At 31.8% G+C, this 25063-nt stretch overlaps 1 protein-coding gene across 10 annotated transcripts in view; it reads right to left on the bottom strand.

The window, feature by feature from the left end:
• Positions 1-25063, bottom strand: part of LOC139510105 (poly(rC)-binding protein 3-like) — a 112578-nt gene that overhangs the window by 66607 nt on the left and 20908 nt on the right. For all 10 annotated transcript variants that reach the window (XR_011661830.1, XR_011661831.1, XM_071296387.1 and 7 more), the window contains exon 2: positions 3987-4030. The gene's annotated coding sequence lies outside the window, so the exon portion shown is untranslated. The remainder of the gene's footprint in view (positions 1-3986; positions 4031-25063) is intronic.

Raw genomic sequence — 25063 nt, 5'->3', positions numbered from 1 at the left:
AATGGCTATCTTGATTGTTAAATAATTCCAGTAAGGCAATTCCGGCAATTCTGAGGAAGTGGTATTAGCAGGATGAAGGCTGAAGTAAATCAGTTTTTACACATTTTCTATCCAAATCAATATTCATTACGGGAGAAAGTGACATTGTATCTCCCGAGAGAGACAACACTTGATAGGTCTTATGTGTTGTCAATACTTGTTCATAAAAAAACCATGTAATTTGTCAAAAGTGAATAAAAAAAAGAATCTTTTTCATTTTAAAAGTCTGTATGATTTTTAATTTTAATTTGAGTTTCTTGTGTATAATTTGGAGTCCATTTTAATATCACTAAACTAGTATATGTTTTTGTTTAGGAGCCAGCTGAAGGACGCCTCAGGGTGCGGGAGTTTCTCTCTGCATTGAAGACCTATTGGTGACCTTCTGCTGTTGTCTGTTCTATGGTTGGGTTGTTGTCTCTTTGACACATTCCCCATTTCCATTCTCAATTTTATTTAAAATAATAATCATCATAATTTTATAACACCACAAATTCTTTACAAAGAAACTTAAAGGGGCACTTGCTGCCAAATTCATGTTCACCGATTTGACTCAAATTCTCATATTTTATTTATAACAATGTAAAACATTTTTCCAAACTATTAAAAGTATAAAGTAAACAATTTACAGGACATGGTCTCAATAAGATGTAACTTTGTTTCGTGTGAATATTAGCCAAAACGCCATCTAATTAACTATCGAGTTGACCTTCTATGAATATATAAGCAATGTAAACATAAACATAGATATAAATAGATTAAGCAACTCGTGCAATTGGATTTTTATAGGTCTGTTAAATTTTGTATTATAGATTAAAAATTTATGTTTTTTGTCGTTTTTACCTTTATAAGAATGTTTTTTTGTGGATCAAATCAGTTAATCAAATTATTTACCTTTGTTTCACTTTCAATGTTGACATTCTATTCCTTTAAGTAACCTTACACAGACAATGCATGTGTTATTCTATCTCTTTCTATGAGGTTAAATTGTAGTTCACATGAATACGGATTTACTGAGGTCGAATTATTCACTTGCAAGTGAATAATTCATTATCAATGTTTATTAATAGCTTAATTTAACAAAATTGAACCATTTTAGCCTATAAAAGCAAACTATTATTTCGCTATTTCACTTTCATTAATGATTGAACAAAAAACATCATACTTTTGATTTTTTTATATATCTCATAGCTAGTGCTCCTTTAAGATGATGGAAGTTACTTATGATGGCTACTCCATAATACTTGGTAAATAAAATTGAGAATGGAAATGGGCTTGGGAATGTGTCAAAGATACATCAACCCGACCATAGAGCAGACATCAGCCAAAGGCCACCAATGGGTCTTCGATGCAGCGAGAAACAATTGAACCCGACGGATTCCTTCAGCTGGCCCCTAAACAAATATGTATACTACTTCAGTGAAAATGGAAGTCATACTAAACTCTGAATTATACACAAGAAAGTAAAATTAAAAATCATACAAGACTAACAAAGGCCATAGGCTCCTGACTTGGGACAGGCGCAAAAATGCGACAAGGTTAAACATGTTATTTTGAGATCTCAACCCTCCCCCTTCACCTCTAGCCAATGTACAAAAAACAAACACACAACAATATGCACAGTAAAACTCAGTTTAAGAGAAGTCTGAGTCTGATGTCAGAATAGGTAACAAAAGAAACTAAACAAAATGACAAAAATACATAAAGCTCAGATTTTATCATAAAAAATAGACCTCAAAATTATAATGAAGTCTTCTTCTCTTTTCTATAATGTCCACGGGCCAACACAAACCAATTACTTTTTTCTGCATTGAGGTCAGGTTATAATGTCTCTTTGACATTTTCCTCCAGTTCTATTCTCTATTTTCATATGCCATTCAAACTATACTACTTACACCTGGATAACTACATGATAAGGTACCAGATTTCATAACCAATCTAATGAAGACATTCATGTACTAATTTACTAAATAATCGTTATTTTCTACAACCAGTAATAACAGATGAACCAAAGATGGATCAGTAATCTATAAATTAATTAATGATTAATTACAAGTCCAAGGATAAGTATAAACAATCCCTCTTCAAGCCAGTTAATGTGCCTTATATAAAGCCATATCCAAGCTTCTCATCATCTCAGACAAGAATACACGCACATCTCTAATAAGTTTATAACCTAAGATATTCATCTCCAATCAATGCATAATTAAGCAGGGATGAGGCTTTATTACTTTAAATGGTTACCAATTGAACTTAACTCATTTAGTTTATTAAATAGAATAAAACTATGCAGACGTAGACAATTTTTATACATTAAAATAGTAAAATGTGTTACAGATTAGGAGAGTAATATAGAACATAAATTTAGGCAGAATATTTTGTAATAGAATAGCAGTGTCATGACATTAGCAAATACAGTCAAAGATATATAAAGGTCATCTATGGGTCAAGAGAAAACTGACCTTATTAGTCAGGTTAACTTTCTAAATACAAATAGGTTTCACTACAAATGGACAAAACAAAAGTGACCTGACACTACAGGGTTTCCCCCTTACAGAGGTGACCTCTACAGCAGATTTGACTGTAGTTCAAAAGTGTTTACCAGACCTACATATGATTCTACCCGTGAGTGAGTGAGAAATAAATGGCAGATAGGTGACCTTTACAGCAGCTTTGACTGTAATCTTTAATAGTGTATATAATTCTACCAGAAATAAATGGCAGATAGCAGACAGCTGTGTGTACTTTCAAGCAGGATCCAAAAAGTCAGACCTGACCTCCTAGACTTCAACACCTTCATTTATCTGGTTTGACCTTTATAGAAACAAGATTGATAAAATAATCAATCACAAATGCCTTCTTTCTTATATACCAGCCATCCAGAGTACCAAAGGACACCAAATTTGAGGGAAAAATAAGTTATTCTGATTTTTCATGAGACATTTTAAGCAAAGTTCAGTAAGAATTGACCTTGAAACATGACCAGTACTAATATTGATTGATTGATTGTGGGTTGGTTGCTTGGGCCAGTATGGACATTAAAAACCACATACCTTTTGAAACAAGGAAAGATATAAATCTGATATGTTTTTACTCTAACAGATCTTTGTAACCAGATAAATTTGAAGAGAATCCAGGTGATGTGGTATGATTGGCTGCAAATCAGCAATGAAACAACTATCCACAGAGACCAAATAAAGTAGATAGGTCACTGTATGGCTTCCAACAATGAGCAAAACCCATACTCAGAAGCAAGTTATAAAAGGCCCTGACATTATAAAATGTCAAGCAATTCAAATGAGGAAACCAGCTGCCTGATCAATTGTTAAATGCTGAAGAGTGACCTATAGTTAGATTACATACTGGTTCTTTGGACATTGGTAGATAGTTTTCACCCATTGGTGATCATATCACATATACTTATATTGTACTTCCCTTGTTGTACTTATGCAGACATAATATGAAATTTACTAGGGATCATGGAACACAGTTTATTTATAAATAACAAAAAGCTGAGAGGGTGTTATTAAATTTCTTATACTAAATCTTCCATTATTGTGTTTTAAATTGTAAATTGAAAGAAATTATCTATGACCTTATGTACATAATATTATAAGTTATATGAAAGTGGAAACTGTAAAGGGGCATAACTCAAGTACAGTTAAAGTGATGACACTAAAATTCAAACTTGATCTGTTTTTTGTGGTAATAAGCATTTGTATAAGTTTAATAACACTTGGTTGAGGCAAACTAAAGTTAGAGAACAAGAACCAATTTTGGGACATACAGACAGAACAGCAGGGTAGAACTTAATTCCCCCTCTGCTACGTCGGGGCCATTGAGAGGTGTCCCCCGTTGAGTCATTGGATAGTAAATTGTCTACATTGAAACAGTTAAACAAATCCATATCTGTCATTTTATCATGAAGTATAATTATTCTTTACACTTACTTTAACTGGAACTGGATACTTTATACAGCTCATTCTTCTTCTAACTGAAAATAGAAAAAAAGGTTTCATCTTAAATTTTTGTACCTATAGTTCAATTTGAGAAAACTTTTGTACACAGAAATCGTATAAAAAATAAAAGAGCGAGAACTTTACATACAAATTACTGTTAAGTTGCAAATAGCAGAGCAATATCAGAATTAAAATAAAGCTTAATCCACAGAAAGGGAGATAACCTGGGATATCTAACTTGAACTTGGGGAACAGATTATACCTCTTTCTGCCCGACATCATTATGTTTTTGACATGGTTTTGTATATAAATTCACCCCTTGCTTTTTCTAAATTCCCCAAAACAAATGCTTGCCAGTCACTTGTTCTGTTATTGTAATGAGCTACAGTATATGATTTGAAAATATTTGTACCCCAAAAATCATGTATACAATTCAATTTGATGTTTAGCGAGCTAATGAATCCTGTGATTTATTTCGTTTTTGAATTATTTTTTTTTATATTTCAAGACTTTAAGTTAGTAAGTAATTAATGTCCTCATTTTTTCTGACGGAACCTTTTTTGGGGGTATTCTATCATTCATCCTTATTTTGGTATTATTCTATAACTTATTTGGTCTTGTTTTGGGTTTCAAAGCCCAACTTAACTGAATATAAATAAAAGGGCATGTTGGGTATTCTTAAATGAGAAAGAAACGCCCGACTCAAATAACATCAAGACATTGAGAGGACAACATATAGTCTTCACCAGACTCAAATAACCTCAAGACTGTGAGGCATCAGGAAATCAAATATACTAGACAGGTATCTATACAATTTGTCTACCAGCTTGCAAAAGTTGTGAATAAATTAAACACAGACATATATATCATACATCTGCTATCAACATGGAATTCTATAAATAACAGAAAAAAGAAACACACAAACCACAAAAAAGCCAACAACCTTATAATGACATAAAACAACCACTGAAAAGGTGAAATCTGCTTCAATAAATTGGATAAGATTTTTTTCACTTCTATTCTCCTTTCTTATTTCAATTACAAAATCCTACTGGTATGGATTAGATATTTAATTCTCGATTCTTATCTTATCTTTTTATTCCATACATTATTAAATACCAATATGTTCTTGGGCCACTTTTATTTCCAATATATGATTGAACACACATGAATCAACTGATACAAGCTTAATTTAAAGATACATAACTCGGAAGCTTCGTAATTTATCACGAAGATCAACCCATCATCTATAAATCTATCAAATACTCGGTACAATTTGCCTTATTTAGTTGAGGCCATTAAAACCATACAGAATGAATACATCCCCAATGTTAATATCCAACACAGATGATTTATACTCGTAATCTCTCAGCTGATCTATATAATTCCGATCATAGCCTCTTGTTGACAACCTATTTCTCTCTGATTTAATAATTTCTTCCATACGAGGATCTATTAAGACTGCCTTGGGATATTAAATAACCATATTTTGGTTGTTAATTCTGATGAATATTGACTGGTTCTTCACACATGTAGCTATTATGACGGATGTCAAATTGATAAAAAGTTACGAGGTACTAAATTACCCCTGAGGCTAAACAAAGATCTGGCATTTCATTTCATTTTTACAATAAGGTCCTGATCTCATGTCTGCATGCAGAATCTTTTTGTATTCTCTGGTGTATCTTTATTTTCACAGTTATTTCTATGTCTGCTGTAAGAACTCAGTTAACATCAGCTTTTCAACAATGGTTTGTACTGACAGGAGGTAGTTTTGTTAAACTTTTAAATAATGAAATTCAACCTTTCCAAAGTAATGACAGTATTTTGACTTCAAAAACTAAATAGAGGGTTGATTGATTGATGGGGTTTTACGCCACTTTTGGGCTATTTTTTGGATGCAAGTTTTTGTTGGTGGCGGCAGCCGGCTGATGGTTGGGTGCTGAGTGTTTCTGCACATTCATATTGAGCTTCACAAGTAGTGCTCTTAATATTATATCTAAAATATTGTGTGTATGAAAAAAAAGAAAAAGAATATGTGGTCAACAATGATTGCCAATGACACAACTTTTCACCACAGAACAAATGACAGCAAGTTTCTTTTAGACTTAAACCTTCATAAGAAATGATTATTTTAATCAGAAAATTAGAAAACCAGTCAAATACCTATAAGCCCTTCAAATATTGTTTTAATGATTTATCCTACCAAAGGATAACATTTCCTGGTTAAATTACAAAGACTTAAAATCATCTTTTTCAAGAAATTTTCAACTAATTTTTTACTAATAAGATTTAGGTAACAAGTTTCCATTGTAAACATTTTCATTCATAATGTTCATCAAGAAACTTTAAATCTGCCTCAACTTTCTATCATTGAGAAGCAAGAATTAATTTACAAACCAAATAAATCAAACTCTTTATTTCTAACTTGTTTGATATTTTATATCTTAAAGGTAAGAAGAGAAGTCTTCACAGGTTTTATACAATTAAATCAATTTGACATTTAAAACTAACAGATCAAATATTTTCAAAAAAGTCAATAATCTTTAGACATTTTGATTTAAACAAATCCAAATCTATATCCTGATGACACAATCCTATCAACAGTAATATAGATTTTTAACCAAGACCGAGATTTTTCATAGCGGGTATTTTCATATCTTAATCCGATGATTTTATCAGCTTTGGCTTTATTAAAATCTTGAACAGAACGGACTCTTTGACGATTTTGGTATTGATTAGCAGGTAACATCTTGTGTTGACTAACAATATACATCCTTGAATATTGTTCTTTAACACAGAAGAATCGATACGATAATGTTTTAAGTACAGCCATATAACCACGTAATGAAGCTAGGAATTCTAGCTTGTCACTTTTGCCTCGTAACAAATGAATCAGGTCTTCGGATGCCAGTTGATAAATAACTTTGGTAAAAAGGCACTTTCAATCAAACATAGCCGATAATGGTCTATCTACCAAACTGACAGAAATCGACAATTTAATATGTAGAAATCTATTTGTTGGAAATCTCCTTACAAGAGTTGTACAATAGTTCAATTGGGCAAACATTAAAATACAGATATTCATAACTCACTTTATATTATCTATAAATATGTCTCAAAGTATCAAAAAATGAAATAGATAAAGTGTCGGAAAGGCATGAACATATCATCCTAAAACATTTATACTAAAAACATTGGTCACAAAGAACCAAATGAAACATTGTACTATGAGTTGAAATATCTTTAACTTTTGTATTTGGTAAAGATTCAAACTCAGCTGCCTTATTGTTAATGAATATATGTTATATATTAGTAAAGCTAGGTGGAAAACTTAACCCCAAGTAAATTTAGCATGAAATGTAGGTCATGTTGATCAGTGTCTTGCTAACAACTTTGTACCCTTGTTAATTTGTCCACAAATTGTAACCTTGATTACCCAGGGTGATTAACTAATAAGAACAAAAAAGCATTCTGTATTTACATTATTTACAATGCAGGGACAAGTGTTGATATCTTATAAATGTGATTCTATCATCTTTATCATTTCTTGATCAATGTAGCAAATCCTCCACAATAAATGGATTCCTCTATTTAAGCTAGTAACTTGTCTGATATGCTTGGTTCCACAGATTTTTAATCGAACCATCACTAATGCTGCTTTTAATCAAGCGTTGTGATCTTGGTCTAGCTACAACTCCCTGACAGTGACAGACAAGTCAATAGTGAAACAATCTATTTGTCACGATCTCCCATCAGGAGTTACACAACAGACCATGATGACATGAGGTAGATTGTCATTTGAAGGATAGAAATATGCATTTTATCAATATCTTCTGTCAATGGAAAGATCACAATCTGCCAAACTTATATATAAAGGGATCTTACAGCATTCAATTCTTAAAGCAGGGTGGATTAATTGAAGCTAATGTAGAAATAATGCTAATACTTGTAACATATTTTTCATAGAATTCTTAAAATATTCAGATTTACAAAACATAAACAGATATATCACCTAACTCATCAAAACTGTTATGTGATGATACCATGATGGGCAACTTCTTTTACATAATTTTTGGCGTAACTAAAAGTATCCAGTGAGAGTCTATATCCCAATTTTTCAAAGTTTCAAATCATGAAAAATGTTCCTTTGAAAAGACTATTCACATTACCAAACAAATTAAAGACAGAGATGTAATGTTGAAATAAAAATTGAAATAATTTTGATGAACCATGACTGAATGTACAGAGTCAAACAATCTCCATGCAGTCAGCAGTTGGCAATCAAACCACATTCTCTTATTTTCTATTACATCAGATGAATCCATACTAAAATACAGACCCTTTAAAATTGTTCAGTCAGGATTCTACTTTGTCAAAATTATCTCCCCATTACGCCAGTTCATTATCACAATCGTAGAAATGGAAGCCATTGTAGGGATGACGCGCTGCCAATTTTGCTCTTAGAAACCGATAAATTTATCCACATTGCACCATTACGACCCTTATATGTCAGTTGTATTTTAAAAGACAAATGTATCTGCTAGCTAATGAACATCAGTTAATGATCTTGTCTGATTCAACTTAAAACTATTGTCTGGTCGGTTGTCAGGTGGTATTTTCGAAAATTCATAAACATTTAAAAAAATTCCAATTAAATATCTCGTGGAAGGGCAGACTAGATTTTTTAAGCGGTTGAAGACTATAAACCCTAGTTATCACACACAAAAAATTATATATATATATATATATATAATAATTTTTCGAAGCTATGCATTTTCATCATCCAACTTGAAAGACTGTCGTCAAGTACTTTCAGTAAAAAAATAGCTATTCGAACACACCTACTCTGTTTTTGTGATTCATTAGATAGGTATTTCACTTGACCCATATATTTCATGTTTTAGTACTGCGATTTTTTTCCGATATAGTCGGTATAGTTTCGGTTTGTGCCCTTTGAACTTAAGGACGCTTAACTATGGCAACAGAATACGCATGCTTGAAAATCCTTTCTGTGATTGGACAAAATGCTGTCATGGTGGGTGATTTGGTTGTGTTTGAAAAAACATCTGGTTAATTATATCGTGATGGAAAGCAAGTGAAAACCTATAAATATTTGAACTAGATCTTACAAAGATTTATATTTTTATTAAAATAATTGTTTCTCCAATGGCTCTTTGCATCCGTGACAGCTGTTTTTTCGGGACAATTATATAATTTTAAATGTAAACTTTGTTGTACGAACGTACACGACTTTTACAACGCACCTACGCATGTGATATTTCCGCGGGGTTTTGGTGAATGTAAACAGAAAGATACAAGGACCGAGAATACTGAACACAAACAGAGAAAACGTTATTTAAATGGTATCTTTGAGCTTCTGAAGGTTATCGAAATGATAAACATATACTCAAATTTAAATACGTCGGATATCTTTTTTAAAGATAGTTCTTGTTATGTTATAAAGTCAACCTGTAGCTTTGATATATAAAAATGATAGAATCTGAAGCAAGACTATGAATGAAATATTCTTACTTTGTACGATATTAAGACAAAATATTCAACTCAAACACGCCCTTACATAAAAAGGTGCACTCGATTTTCTCCTTCTGATACAAGTGTTACCCATTTTTGGGAATTTTTTCTTGAGTCACATAATGGAAGGGCAGACACGAAAATTACTGAACTTATAGATTGAAATGTTTTCTGTCCGTGGTAATTTTTTCTTTTAATCGGAGGTTATGCATTTTCTACATCCAACTTGAAAGATACCCATGTCGTCGACTTGATATCTAATTGTTCTCCTTAACTATATACTAGATAAATTGAAAACTTATGCAAATGGTGTTTTTAAAATAAAACACTTTGTAATTCAGAAGAAAATTGTAATTTTGTTTGTTTCTATTAACTTTAAAAATTTAGTCACTTAGTAAACATTACAGTAAGCATTTATCGCCTTCTCTAACAAAGAGCTTCAATTCTTTTGTTCTATTTCAACCGGGTTTCCGACTGCATGGAAATGTGGATATGCCAATTCTAATACTACTGCATTAGAAATATCATTGACTACCACAAGTGTTTTCTAAAAACTGACCTTATCAACTAGCACATTGTTGACACTGCCGTTGATGCTGGATTTTTTTTTTAGTGTCTTTTAGACTCCGGTAAAGGCAAAGCAATAAATTTATTATTTCAATTATGGGTTGACTCATTTTTTTGTTGTTGATTTTTTTTTCCTTTTCTATTTATTTATACATTTGTATTTCCTTCTTTCAAACTGTTGATGTATTATTTCATTGATCTAGTAGGTAACATCTGAGCAAATCTTAATCATTTGAGTGTTTGTTTGCGATTCAATATTGACTGGGTTCCTGTTCAAATATAGTTTTACTGTTTACTGATAATTATCCTGTGGACTCAATTTTAGAAAAGTCAATTCAATAAAAGTTGCTTCAATTAAGCAATTCCTATTCCTTGCCATTCAATACTGTAATTACAGGCAATGTAAGCCTGCTTTATTGGAAATTTAAGTTCCGGTATTTTAGGATGATGTAAAACCCTATTTGGTGTTTTTAGACTTTAAATAATGATCAAGTTGTAAATAAATTCCTCATTTCCTGTTTTTGTGCAGAAACATCTTTTTACAGATTAAGTCTAGAAAGCTGAAGCATTTGTTCATAGTGAATGTTTTTCACTATACACAAACATAACAAAATAATTGATAATTATTGAAAATAGATCAAAATAGAAGTATAGAACTATCTCTTTTTAACTAGGAATTATTTGAATGATCAGGAATCATTTTGAAAAATTGATAAATGTATGATAAAACCTTACCAAATTAAAGAGGGCATGGGTAAAGTTAATCTAATTGTCATTGATATTTCAATATGAACCAACTCAGTGGCAGATCCAGAAATTTCAATAACAGGCATGGCTAACCCTACTTGATTGGGTTAGTTTTCATCATACATTTTCCAAAATTCGAAATGTCTTCTGTCCTTTTCAGCAGAAAAACAAAACCACCAAAGTCCTCAGCCATTCAACTACAATCTTTAAATGATAAAAGTACACTAAGAAATGAAACAAAAAATACACTAAAAGGCTACCGACTTAAATCTTCCAAAGTGAAATGCAGGGAAGCTGGGTTGCTGGCATTTTCTTATTACAAGTCCCCCTCCTTCATTGCCTAGGTTGATAATTTGGTTAACTGATTGTTGGGTATTTAATACAACTTTCTTTCTATTTTTCATTTCGTTTTTTTGTTGAGCAGTTATTTAAAGTAGAGGAAGATGAAATAAAGTGGGACGACAATGACACAAAATGAAATTTGTTTTTATCTGTAACCTCTGTTATGAGGGAGATAAAACAATCGCAGAAGTTAGAATATTTTATTCGAGTTTAAGACTCACTGCCCGAACTTTCATATTTTCCAGGTGCATTAACTGTATTGATTTTACAAAAACATTTTTTTTGTTATTTATAATGGCAAAAAAAATCACTAACATTTTTGTCTTAATGTATCTTTGTCAAGGTCTGTCGGTTAACAAGACAATGACATGTAATTTAGATAGGAATAAAATGATGAATATAGTTTTTACAGTTCAATAATAACAACTTTGATCTTTGGTTTCAAATAAAACATAAAAACATAAAACTAACATTTGAGATTGATTTCAAAGAATAATTAATATAAAGGTATCAAATAAATCGCTTCCGAATGAAGATGTATTGTGATAAAACTTTAAGGTGAATTACAGCAAGTGTCATTAGATTCATCATTGTAAATGTTTCAAGTCAGATTGACTATAATAACCATAGTCTGCACAACATTTTATAAGTCACTGTGTTTTTATTTTCTAGATATTTAGAGATAGACCTCAGTAGCTCTAAACCTTTTTTTTCACTTTTAACAAGAATATTTTTAACAAGAACATTATGTGTCCCCAGTTCACGGATGCTCCACTTGCACCATCATTTTTTATGTTCAGCGGACTGTAAAATTAGGATAAAAACTCTAATTTGCCATTAAAATTAGAAAGATCATATCATAGCAACATGTGTACTAAGTTTCAAGTTGATTGGGCTTAAACTTCATCAAAAACTACCTTGACCAAGAAATTTAACCTGAAGCAGGACAGACAGATGAACAAATGGATGGATGGATGGACGGACGAACGAACACACACACAGACCAGAAAATATAATGACCCTCTACTATTGTAGGTGGGGAATAATAAATGTAAATAAAAGATGAGAGTTACTCTCATTGACACAGGAACACAGCATAATAATCAACCCTGAGTTTCACTTAGCCTCAGATCTGTTCTATTTGGTAACAACTTCATTAATATGCCATAAGATAAAAGACAATAGGTGCATTTTACCCTTCTGTTTTATTTCTTGTCTGGATTACCATGTCGGTCTGGCAGGATCATTATTTGATAAACTAGATAACCCAAGGATGATTGTGGCAAAGTTTGCTTCCAATTTGGCCTGGTTCTTTCAGAGAAATTGACTTTTGTACACTGTGCAGTTACCAACATTCAAGCCATAATGTGATAATTAAGCTTTAGTTAGCTAAAATCAACACATGCTTGTGGTCAGCGATTCTCTCCAGTCACTCCAGCTTCATCCATCAATTGAAACTAGCCACCACCATTATGATTTATGAGAGGTGAGTGTAAAGCACCAACAATCCGATTAACTCTACATGCTTGTATTTTAAGGCCTTTGGTTGACTAACTCTACATGCTTGTATTTTAAGGCCTTTGGTTGACTAACTCTACATGCTTGTCCTTTAAGGCCTTTGGTTGACAGTCGTCTCGTTGGCAATAAAACCACCAACAATCGAATTAACTCTACATGCTTGTCCTTTAAGGCCTTTGGTTGACAGCTGTCTCGTTGGCAATCAAACCACATTCTCTTATTTTTTTTTACATCAGATGGATCCATACTAAAAAACAGACCCTTTATAATTGTTACGATCAATGCATTAAGGTTTTGGAGCCATATGATTTTGAATCTAGTAGGTAACATCTGAGCAATAACCCTTCGTATTTGTTAATTTGTTTTGAGAGCTGTTTTTCCTAACTGAATTGAATCAGATTCAGAAATGACCCAGACTTTTATTTGGTGATATGTTTTAAGAGTTGTTTTCACTAACTTGATTTTGAATCAGACTCAGGAATGACCCGTTTTATATGTTGAATTGTTTTAAGAGCTGTGTGTTCTCTTACTGATTTTGAATCAGACTCAAGAATGACTTCTTTTATTTGTTGATTTGTTTTGAGAGCTGAGTATTTCCTCCAACTGATTTTGAATTAGATTCAGGAATGACCGCTTTTAATTGTTGATTTGTTTTGAGAGCTGTTTTTCTTTACTGATTTTGAATCAGACTCGGAACGACCCTTTTATATTTTTTTATTTGTTTTGAGAGCTGGTTTCTCTGTCTTACAAAGATCAATACATGCTGTTAGTTTTTTCCAAAAGTCTTCTACTTTTTACACCACAGCGGAGTGACAATCCTTTACTTTTACCAATGACAAGATATACATCAATAGGTGTCTCACAATTGCATAATTCAAGACCAAACCAAATTAAATAATCATTAAATTCAATTACAACAAAAATTAAATTGAAGAATGACATTTATTTTGAACTTAATATGATTTTGATGACAGCTATTGATCAGTCCTGATATATCTTCATTCAAAAACTTCCTATAAGAATTGTCTGGTTGCTGAAATTAGTTCTCTAAGAATAAAATAGTTCATCTCCGAATTTTCAAATGACATTTTATATTTGAAGTCAGAAATATCAACCACTGATTATAACTTTCTATAGTCCTTTGATTATTGGAAGATTGGGAAAACAGCTATAATACAATCCTATATATGTGACCAGTTTATATAAAAATATTTCCCTTTTGAAAACCTACAAACCTATAATGGTTTCCAGACTCAAAAACTTGTGTAATTTAAAATTATTTCAAAACCTCTCACCTATATACAGCAGAACTCGTAATTTTCTATAGTTAAGTTCCTATTTTATTGTATACCCCACATTTCAGTTTGTTCCACAAAATTCAGACTAAATCAATACATCTGTGAAACAAATAGTGACCTCCATTTTGTATCTGACAGTTAATACTTAATCACACTTTAGTATGGTATCTTCATGTCTGATCACACTTTATAACTCAATCACATCATCCTACAATCTTCTTATATAACAATTGATTTTCATCATATCAATACATATAAATTATGAGTTAATTATAGTTTTTTTTTTTTTTTTAAAGTTTTTACAACTTTTATTACCTTATTTATAGAGGAATTATAAAGGAAATATAACGGCATTTCAAGGATTCAGTTTTATTCCATCATTCAAATATGTGAAACACATACCGGTACATCAATTAAATGTGTAAATTCCTTTTTAAGAAATTTTAAAACATAAGTTCCATCTTAATTCTAATCTGATTAAATTTTTTAAAACTGCAGCCTCACAAGAGAAATGACATTTAATGTTCACTGAAGATGTACATAAAGAAGAAATGTAATATTAGTTTGCACCCCTAAAAAAACACCAAAAATTTTACTGATTCCATTTCAATTGGCTTCAATATAATTAAGAATGAGACCAACAGAGCATAGTCTCTAACTTGGGATGGGTGGGTTGGATAGAGTGAGCCCTCATTTTAACACTTCCCTCATGTGACCCCTAAAACTCCATATTCCAAGATGAAAATCAATTAAAATTGATACTGGTACAAGCCTAAAACATATATATATATAGTAAACTACCAAATACCTATTTTAAAGTATCAAACCACATAAAAGATAACTCGCAAAATATCCTGATTTAGCACAAAGGAAACTGACCATTCACAATACCGTCTGATTTCAAACAGCACTTGCGTCATTATGGGAGACCATTATGCAAGACTATTGAAAATCAGGTTCCAATCTAATCACTCAATAATGACCATCTTGGGTGTCCCTGCTTCCACCAATTTCCTTTTTTATGACCAATACCAACTTGACAGCCACACAAGGATATTAAAACTGGTAAGCATTAATTGATTTTCAGCACTACCAGTCCATATATAAATGATAAGAAGCCATAAATGTTTATGGTTTGCTAACCAAGGAATGGGTGTTAAAATCCTAATGTCCATTGATTGTTTTATAGCAGATCAGTTCCTACAGATCACTATCCTATAATTAAACTCTATGGTTTATTCAGTCTTAGGGATTATATCGGAAGAAACATCAGATTTTTTTTTCCTTTTTGGAACACAGATTGAACAGATATATTGGTGCTTATAGTTTTTATTCATATTTTGACCAACCTAGAAGAAAGACAACAGAAACTGTTAGCAGCAGATTTAATGACATATTTCTTAGCCAACTGAGTGGACAGTTTACAGATTTCAACAGAATCTGTCAATCATAGAGAAAAACATTTTTTTTCTTCAGCTGGATAAAGTGCTAATATTTTTTTCTAAATTTCAAAAATCAAAAGGAAGATGCAGTAATATTATCACCAACGAGACAATTAATAATTCACCCAAGCTCAAATGATATGATATAAAGACTACTCAACTTATAATGACCGAAATAAACAGATAATTGTCAATAAATGTACAAGAGAATTCAGTAAAAAAAAAGATGTGAATATTTTTCAAACTGTTATGAAACTCCCTATGCAACGAATTATTTGTCTTGCCATTGATACCTATTTTTCAAACACCTACAGTAGTATGGTTTTTCTCACGTTCCTATTAGTTACCCTGTCTGGTTTTCCTACTTTTGTATCAATTACACAGTATTTAGCACTGAAATACGCCATCATTATAAGCTGTAGATGCCAAACTCCTGGGTTTTACATTAAGCAAACTAATTTACTTCATGTTTAACAAGTATAAGAGTTACACCATTATGGAAAATCCACACTGCTGAAACTTAATTATGAAAGGAGTAAATATAAACTTCATTTTCTGTTTCAATTGTTTAGTTATATAGCTAACACATATGCTTAATCAAATCTATTTAATTATGGACATATGGGAGAAAATTTAGTTACTTAAAATTGGTTTGCAATTTGAGGTCATTAAAGTCAAAACCATCGGCTTCTTTTTTTAACTATCACTGTGACAAGACTGTTTTTTAACTTTATATATTGATACTGCATGTACCGGTACACCAAAGTTTATATGACCTCAAATATAAATTTGACTTCAATCAATTGCTCCAACTCACAGCTTATGTGATAGAAATGGTACATAATCTTAACCGAACCACCCACTCTTGACGTCAAACATTTTAGCAATTCTACCAATTTTCCTTTTTACACACCCCAAGGGAAGCAACCCAGACAGAAGATAGACAACTCCTTGATACTGAAAAGCAGAATATCTACATTAAAATACCACAAACAGATAGCTAATTCTATGTACCAGAAAGTATGTTGATTCCAGTATGATGTAATCACAAGATGTTATTTTAAGCAAAGGTCAGACTATTGCAGATTTCAAGAATGACATGAACCATACAGTACTATTACATCGTATGATGACCTTGATATTTGATAAATCAAGTGATCTGATGACCTTGGAAACAGTAGGGTAAAAAAGTGTGTTGTGAAGGCTATTGTTTCTATCTCTCTGCTATATTACAAAATAGAATGATAAGATATAATGATTATAACCCATCTACACAAACACCAATCTTACAACTATTGTATGCGCCCAAGAAGAATCTCTATAGTTGTCCTACCATGGCAGATACTGAACTAAGCTGGAATTCAAGATATTAAATTTAAGCGGAATTGTAATGGATAAATATCACTGACAACTATTTAGTAAAATGAACCATTCAAAATATTACTGCAGTCACTGTGGCTGATGTTGTAGTTTATGATGCTAAGCTAGATTAAGTGTTCAAGAAAGTTACTTAAATGTAGGTCCTGAATAGATCCAAAGTTTGTGTCAAAATAACTCGGACTTCATTTAATTTTCTATGTATACAGTCATACAATGTACTTTTAATGCAACTATTTGTGTATATATATTGCCTTTCTTACAAATATTCCACATTGTAGTGTCATAAAACATAACTGAACTTTCTTAACAAGTGGCAGTAATTTGCATCAAGATGATTAATTTTATGCAGAAAATGGTCTCCTTTCAAATCAAAGGGCCTCCATGCACTCCTGTCTTGTAAACATTGACAGTGTGAATCTGATATCAGAAGTACATCTTAACAACCAATACCAAGTGCTATACACTGATATTCTTCTGTACAAATATTTCTTGTAATCTGATACCATTTTTTCTTCAAAGATGTGCAATTCTCTCTTCAATGATGTGCAAACATTAAATATTTGTAAGTTTAGAACAGTATAGTGTGGGCAACATATGAATGAAAGTTATATACATAGCCGATTTATTGGCATAGATAGATATTGATCCAGATTTTTGTTTGGTAATTAATAAGCTGTTAATTACACCTGCTATTTACTCAGACTACAAGCATGTTAATGACTTCTCTACACATTAAACAGATAAGGGCTGATATTACAGTGGCAACATCAAAATACAACTCATTCATGGGTATCGGTTTTCAAGTTTTTTTCACTTTACTTTACAAGTGATGTCTTCATGTCCATGGAAAACAAAAAGGGAGAATTGTGTTGAACCTGATACAAATCATCTCAATCAAAAAGACAATATTAAACACTTGTTCCAGTGTGAAATTCTACATCCTTTGGTCTCTGGATGGAGAGATGCCTCATTGGCAATAAAACCAGTGTCATCTTCTTATTTAAATTCTTGCCACAAAAATATACTGTGGATTCATTATTATTCAATTAATATTTAGTGGCGGATCCAGCCATTTTAAAAAGGGGGAATTCCCAACCCAGGACAAAGGGAGGTTCCAACTATATGTCCCCATTGATCGGCCAAAAAAAGAGGGGTTCCAACCCCCTGAACCCCCCCCCCCCCCCCCCCTGGATCCGCCAATGATATTAGTTTTCGTGGATTTTGTAGGTACATGTGGACCATGAAACAAAAAGTTCCAACGAATAACAACTTTTCTATAGGCTTGTGTGCAGACATCGGCAAAACCACTAACTATTTATCCACAAACATGTATGTTTTCCTTAATCCATGAAAATAAATGAATCGACAGTATGTATGAAGACTGATATGACTGAATGGATCGACTGTCTAGTTCTTTGGTCAAGACACAAACAACCATACATGAGAAGGTCAAATGTTTTAGTCTGTATGCTATAGATGGTATAATACAAATCTGAATGAATAATAATTGCTATATAGTTCAAAAGTACTGATCCTGGTTTTCAACAGAACCGACAGATCAACATCATGTTATTGTAACACATGTGAAATAAAATAAAATATACTACAAGAAAACATGCCAAAAGTGCAGCAGACATTTTGCAGAAGTATAAACAGTACAGGCATGTGTTTGTTCCAATCTTATACAATTGTAACATTTCATTATTGTCTTAGGCTAATCGTCCTCAAGTGTCTCAATTGAATAGGATCATAATTGAATGTTCATGGCACCATATTACCTGCAATAGGTAATGCAGATACATTAGGTAACAGATAATTTCAATGGCAATCAGAATAGCAGAAAATAATCTGTTGTACAAGTTGGCAAAAATATTTGGAATTTTTTTTCAATAGCCATCAGACACACAAATCCTTTTGTATATGTCATAATGATAGCCTTATGGTTCATTGGTGGAAGACAATTTATAAACGGTAAACAAATGAGATTTGGGGTTAAGTTAAATTAGACAGCAACCCAATGACACAAAAGACATCTTAATGTCAAGATATGGTCTACAATTCTCAATAACTGGGCTTCTACAAATACCTGTTATCTGGTGGAGACCCTCTTTAAACTACAGTGTTTTCGATTTGATCTTATTGGTAAAAAAAAGATGACTTGTCAATAAGGCAGATATTTCAAATCTTTTAATGAAAACAGGAGTCTGGTCCCTCGGAATTGGCACATTCCCAGCTATGCCACATTTTAATTTTTGCCATAAAACTTAATTTTTGTCAGGCTTAAGCTTAAGTTGTTAATTTATAAAATTTCTATATTGTTAAAAATAAACCCAATATTCATATAATGGCAAAACAAACTTTTTACGAGGACAAAGACTTATGCCAATTTAACACCGTTAATTAGAGTTAACATGAATGAACTGGAAGACACATTCCCACTCCTACATAACCCAAGAATAATGATATTATTATCCTTAATGGCACCATCCAAGATTTATCAGCTTGTTTTTTATACTTTGCCCAAGGTCATATAGGTCCTTGCTTCATCCAATTTATATTGGACCGCAAAGCATTGTGGGATACTTTAGTACATTTAGGTTATCACATAAAACAATGATTCACTCAATCAAAATGGCATCAGTTTTGTATGTACATATCATAATCCACTTTTACTCTTACTACAGATTATAAATATAAGAAGATGTGGTATGAGTGTCAATGTGGCAACTCTCCATCCAAGTCACGATTTTAAAAAGTAAACCATAATAGGTCAGAGTACGGTCTTCAGCACGGAGCCTTAAGGCTCACAGCGAACGGCAAGCTATCAAGGGCCCCAAAAATTACTAGTGTAAAACCATTCAAACGAGAAAACCAACAGTCTAATCTATATAAAAAAATATTATGTCCACTTTTACAGAAATTTTCATGCTATTTTATATAACAAATAACATATGAAAGCTTCAATTTCATATAGCAATAGATGAAAATCAGCTGTGAACGGACAGAAGATAATTTGAGGGGTTTGGGGAAATAGCTCTGCAAATAAACCTAGTGTTATAGACTTAAGCTTCCCACAATTTCCCCCAATACACATTCAATACAAAATGTGATGATTGAACTACTACAGAAGATAAATAAAATATTTCTATTGCACATTTGAGTAATCAAATGAATGGGGAATTATTTTGTTTTTCATTCTCATTTTACGCAAACTATTATATGAAATGTATTTTTTTCTGCAAGAGTATTTTGAATTAAAGCTAAAATCAATATAAGCAGTTGACAATGAGGCCTTGAATACAGAGTAGAAATAACACCACAGGCTAGGAAAAATGTAATCAGTCTTGCCATAAAATCACAACAGTTGGATTGTCAAGAGAATCAAATTATCTCCCTTTATAGTACAAGCACTGATGATGTTACAGGTACTATTTTTCAAAATTGTCCACAAATATTACATTCATTAATCAAGTTGAAGAAATTTAAGGATGAATTGTGATGAAATAAAACTAAATTGTTACAATAAAATTGTTCAGCAACCAAAGGTCATAAATATCCAGAAGATATAGGCTCTTTGTTCTGAATGGACTAAGGGATCATAATAGTTTGACTGATTATAGCAAAATAATAGACTTACTAACAGACATGAAAGGGATCATAATAGTTTGACTGATCATAGCAAAATAATAGACTTACTAACAGACATGAAAGGGATCATAATAGTTTGACTGATCATAGCAAAATAATAGACTTACTAACAGACATGGAAGGGATCATAATAAAGTGACTGGATATAGAATCATTACTGACCAACTGGTAAAAGGATAATCTTACCAAAACAAAACTGAATGTTTGGTTTTTTATTTTTTATATATATATATATATATATATAGATTCTACCCCTGCATCGAGTGTAATACGATATTTATCCACTTCAGACAGTTAAATTTTCAAATTTAAATCGTGAGGCTTGCCGAGCATTTTAAATATTTAAAACTTAACTGTCGAGAGTGGACAAATGTCGTATTACACGAGATTTGGTGGTGGAATCTGTTTCTCTAATGATTTTTAAACAATATGCAGACAAACTTATTCCTTCTTTACGAATGATTTGCAAAATGATGTGTTCTTTCTATGTGATGTCATCAGGCATGGTCGCCTTTCTTCATGCCGTCACAATAAGAAATTCAGAGGAAAGCAAGAAAATTCGACATCATAATTGGATCTTAACCAATGATGAACTGGGATCAAACGAACCACACGTTGATTAAATTTTTTTTATACAACGAGTGCAGAAAGCAGTGGCGGATCCAGGGGGGGGGTTCCGGGGGTGCGCACCCCCCCTTTATTTTTGCCGATCAATGCATTTGTATCGGGACATATGTTTTGCACCCCCCCTGCACCCCCCCTTTGCCCTGGGTTAGCACCCCCCCTTTCGAAAATTCCTGCATCCGCCCCTGGAAAGGGATAAATTCACAAAGAATTAGAGAAATATATATATGCAATGACTGTCAGTTTATATGAACTATAATATGACAAAATAGCCATGAATGTTTGTTATTGCAAAATTTAGCATAGCATTCTACATGGATTCATCAACACAATTTCAGTAAATATATAAATTGATCAAATCTCAATTTAAATTTAAATAGAATTTACCACTTGCATGAAAATTGGCTTAAGTGCGCTTATTATTTTCTTAATTTTTAAATATACTCTTAACAAATCATGGCACTTCTTCAAAATGAATACTTTTTAAACTTTTGGGAAAAGATAAGTAAAAAAAAATGTAGCTGGACTCTTTGATCATGCTGGCTTCAGATAGTTTAATCTATATATAAATCATATTTGACGCATGTTAAATTCTTTGGTAATTTTACACATAAGTTAATAATATTCTTGTTGATATAATAATAACTGCAAGCCAAAATATTAAATGAGTTATATAAACGGCTGTGCCAAGAAAGTATGATATGCATGTCCACAATTCTGAGAGGGTCAACATTGTTTGAAGATGTGATTGTTTAAAGCAAAGCTAGGTTTTACAAATTTTTGAAAAATGAATTTGATCATCATCTAATATTTTGGATTTTTTGTTTCAATTCAGATAAAATTCCTGCAGTTAATTACTGCCATGCACATTAAAACATAATTATTTTCTCATTTTGGAAAAGCTTTGTTTGCAGTAAATTACATGCCGCTAATAATCTTATATAACTTATCTCAATCTGTTTGAAAAAGAAGAAATTCTTAATGGGAGTTTAATTTGTAAGAAATTGATAGAATATGATAAGATTATCCCAGGAATACTGCTACTGCTTTTGATTTATAACACTGATTAAGTATAAAACAGCACTAAGACTTTATCTATGTAATTATATACTGATACCCAACCAGTATCATCAGCAGAACATTGGATAAGTACTAAAATGTTGTATGGTGTAATGGAATGGGGTATTCATTCTGCTTCTCAAAATATGAAGAAAACAGATATTGTTTAATAATATTATTACATTGAAAGGAAAACAGGAATAATAATTTAAAATTCATGACAGAACAAGAGACCATGTAAATCACTAGCATCTGACCTCTATGTTAAAAATAAACATCATGACAGAACAAGAGACCATGTAAATCACTAGCATCTGACCTCTATGTTAAAAATAAAGTGACGCAAAAACAAAACGACAACAAAAAAGAAACACATGGTCCAGATTACCAACACTAATGACAACAAAAAGTAAGAAATCTTATAACAATATCTTTGGAGGACCTTTCATTTTATTGTAGTTCCTCATTTTCTTTTAAGGTCTTCAGTAACGAACCTTGAATCTTACAGTAAGATCAGGACACAGTCCCATTGATATTAACTCGAGTAAACTATGCAATTCTCATGTTACAATCCTGGAGTCCAATCCACACTTAAATGATAATGTTACTTAAATTTCTTCAATCCATCCAAAAAAGGTTTCATCTGAATAAACTATGACAACAAAAAAACTTATTTCTCCATATTCATTTTTTTGATTTCCAGTCCAATATTCCAACTCTACATCAGAATATGCCAAATTCCTACATAGCACAAGAGAACATCCATAAAAATCTGTATTTATAACCTTTAGTTGTCTTACTATCAGTTCACATACAAATCTGATTCGAGTAGATCAGTGATTAATAATATTCATTCATTCATTTAATGCAGATAATTCATAATAAAAAAGAATTTACATCCATGAAAAGAAACATCAAAGGCTAGGTAAAGACTGCATTTTATCATACATTAAAATTTAGATGGAACATTTTACAAAACCTTACAGCTCTCTCCCAGGTATTATTTGTGAAATTGATTAATGAGGTCTGATGTTTCTTTGATTAATGATGTATTGATTATAAAAATAAAATATGGGTACTAGATGAACCTCAATTACAGTTTGAAAAGGAATACAGACTATTAAAAAAAATATGTTTTTTTTCTTGGTTTTTTATTTTCAATTCAGAGTTTCAATCACTGTTAAATAAATAAATTGATAAAAATGTCAACTTCCAAGCTTTAAAAGAGCGTTTTACGAGACTCTCCACAGGAGCTGTTTTCATTTTTAATAACTACATGCCGTTATAGTCAATTATAACCAAAAGGAGGTTCCCTCACTATATAATAATATCCTATAATGATTTTATTTTTTGGAATTGATTACTGTAAAATTGCACTGCCACTAGAGAATCAAGCAAATTTAGTTATATGAAAAACTCTGTGTATTCAAATAGATCCATTACTATAATCACTAAACATTTAAATGTCACGCCCAATAAATACATATAATTTTATTATTAATATTTAGTACCATTAATGTTCCCAATAATTACATAGACACACTCCAATCTACTTTTCATATACTGGTACACATTTCATTCACAAATATCATTTAATCACAGAGATTTAACTTCCATCAAATACTCGGATTTCGTCCATTAACTAGTGATTACTGTATAATTGTGTAGATAAATGTCATTTTATTTGATAATCCTACATAAAAAGTCACATGATAGGTAATAACGGTTTACTCTATCTTCATCTGATATCAATTAAACATCAAAGTTATCAGAGTCTTGTTTATTACTTAACTCTCCTATACTTGTAGGTGTTTATACCTACATATTTATCAGGACTAAAATCTATCTCTTTAAAATAAGAGGCTTTTAGCCTATTTGGAATATAAGACCTTGAATATGAACAAAATGAGTCTTTGTGCATAACATCAAGAAACAGTAAAGAATCAATCAAAACATAAATTCACAAGAGTGAGTAACAAAAAATTAATATATACCAGACACTAAGTCTTATATTACCTCATATGCAGTAAATTTTTAAATGATATATGGAGCAGGATCTGCTTACCATTCCAGGGCACCTTAGAGAGCACCCCTAGTTTTTGGTTGGGTTTGTGTTGCTCAGTCTTTAGTTTTCTATGTTGTGTTGTATGTACATGTACTGTTGGTTTTTTTTCCTTTTTAAACAATAAGTGTTGTCAGTTGATTTTTTATTTGCGAGTTCGAATATTGAAGTTTAGGAATTTTGATAAAGAATTTAAACCTTTGGAGTATCAGGTATATTGCAGCTGTTTATTTGTCAAATTATATTTATTTCTGGTTTACCGTATTTTAAGATTGTAGATTTGTATTTTCATTTTTATTTTATTGATTTCCATGCTAATAATTGGGCAATCTTAAAATATGCAATTACTGCATTTTTTTTAATTGCTGTATATCAGCTGTGTAAAGCTATGTAGAAAGAAATTTTCCTAAGAATTCCTATTCCATCTGTGTTTCACACCACAGTCAATGGCTGTGACAATAAAAGTCATGTAACTCTGTAAATACCTGTTTATCTCAACACAGTTATACAATAAACATCATCCCACCAGCCTTCAAGAGGACTACATTCCTCCTATAACACAATATAGCGCATCAACCTTGGCATTGGAGGGGATGCTTTATTACAGCAAGCCATCAAATATGAGGAGGAAAAAATTCCTCCTATAAAAAATTATGAATATAGCTCATCAACTTTGGCATAGTAGAGAATACTTTATTACAGCAAGCTATCTAATATGACATAGTTTTAGCAACCAAACACAGTCATAGAAAACAAAATCAAAAGTGAATGGGAGAAGAAGAAATCTATGGTTGTTCAAAAGATTAAGACTTCAATGGGAGGTTGGAAATTTTCATTTATCATAGA

Source organism: Mytilus edulis, chromosome 2 (genome assembly GCF_963676685.1).
Source record: "Mytilus edulis chromosome 2, xbMytEdul2.2, whole genome shotgun sequence".
Taxonomy (NCBI): domain Eukaryota; kingdom Metazoa; phylum Mollusca; class Bivalvia; order Mytilida; family Mytilidae; genus Mytilus; species Mytilus edulis.
The sequence above is the reverse complement of the archived record's forward strand: the minus strand, read 5'-3'. Positions and strand labels throughout refer to the sequence as shown.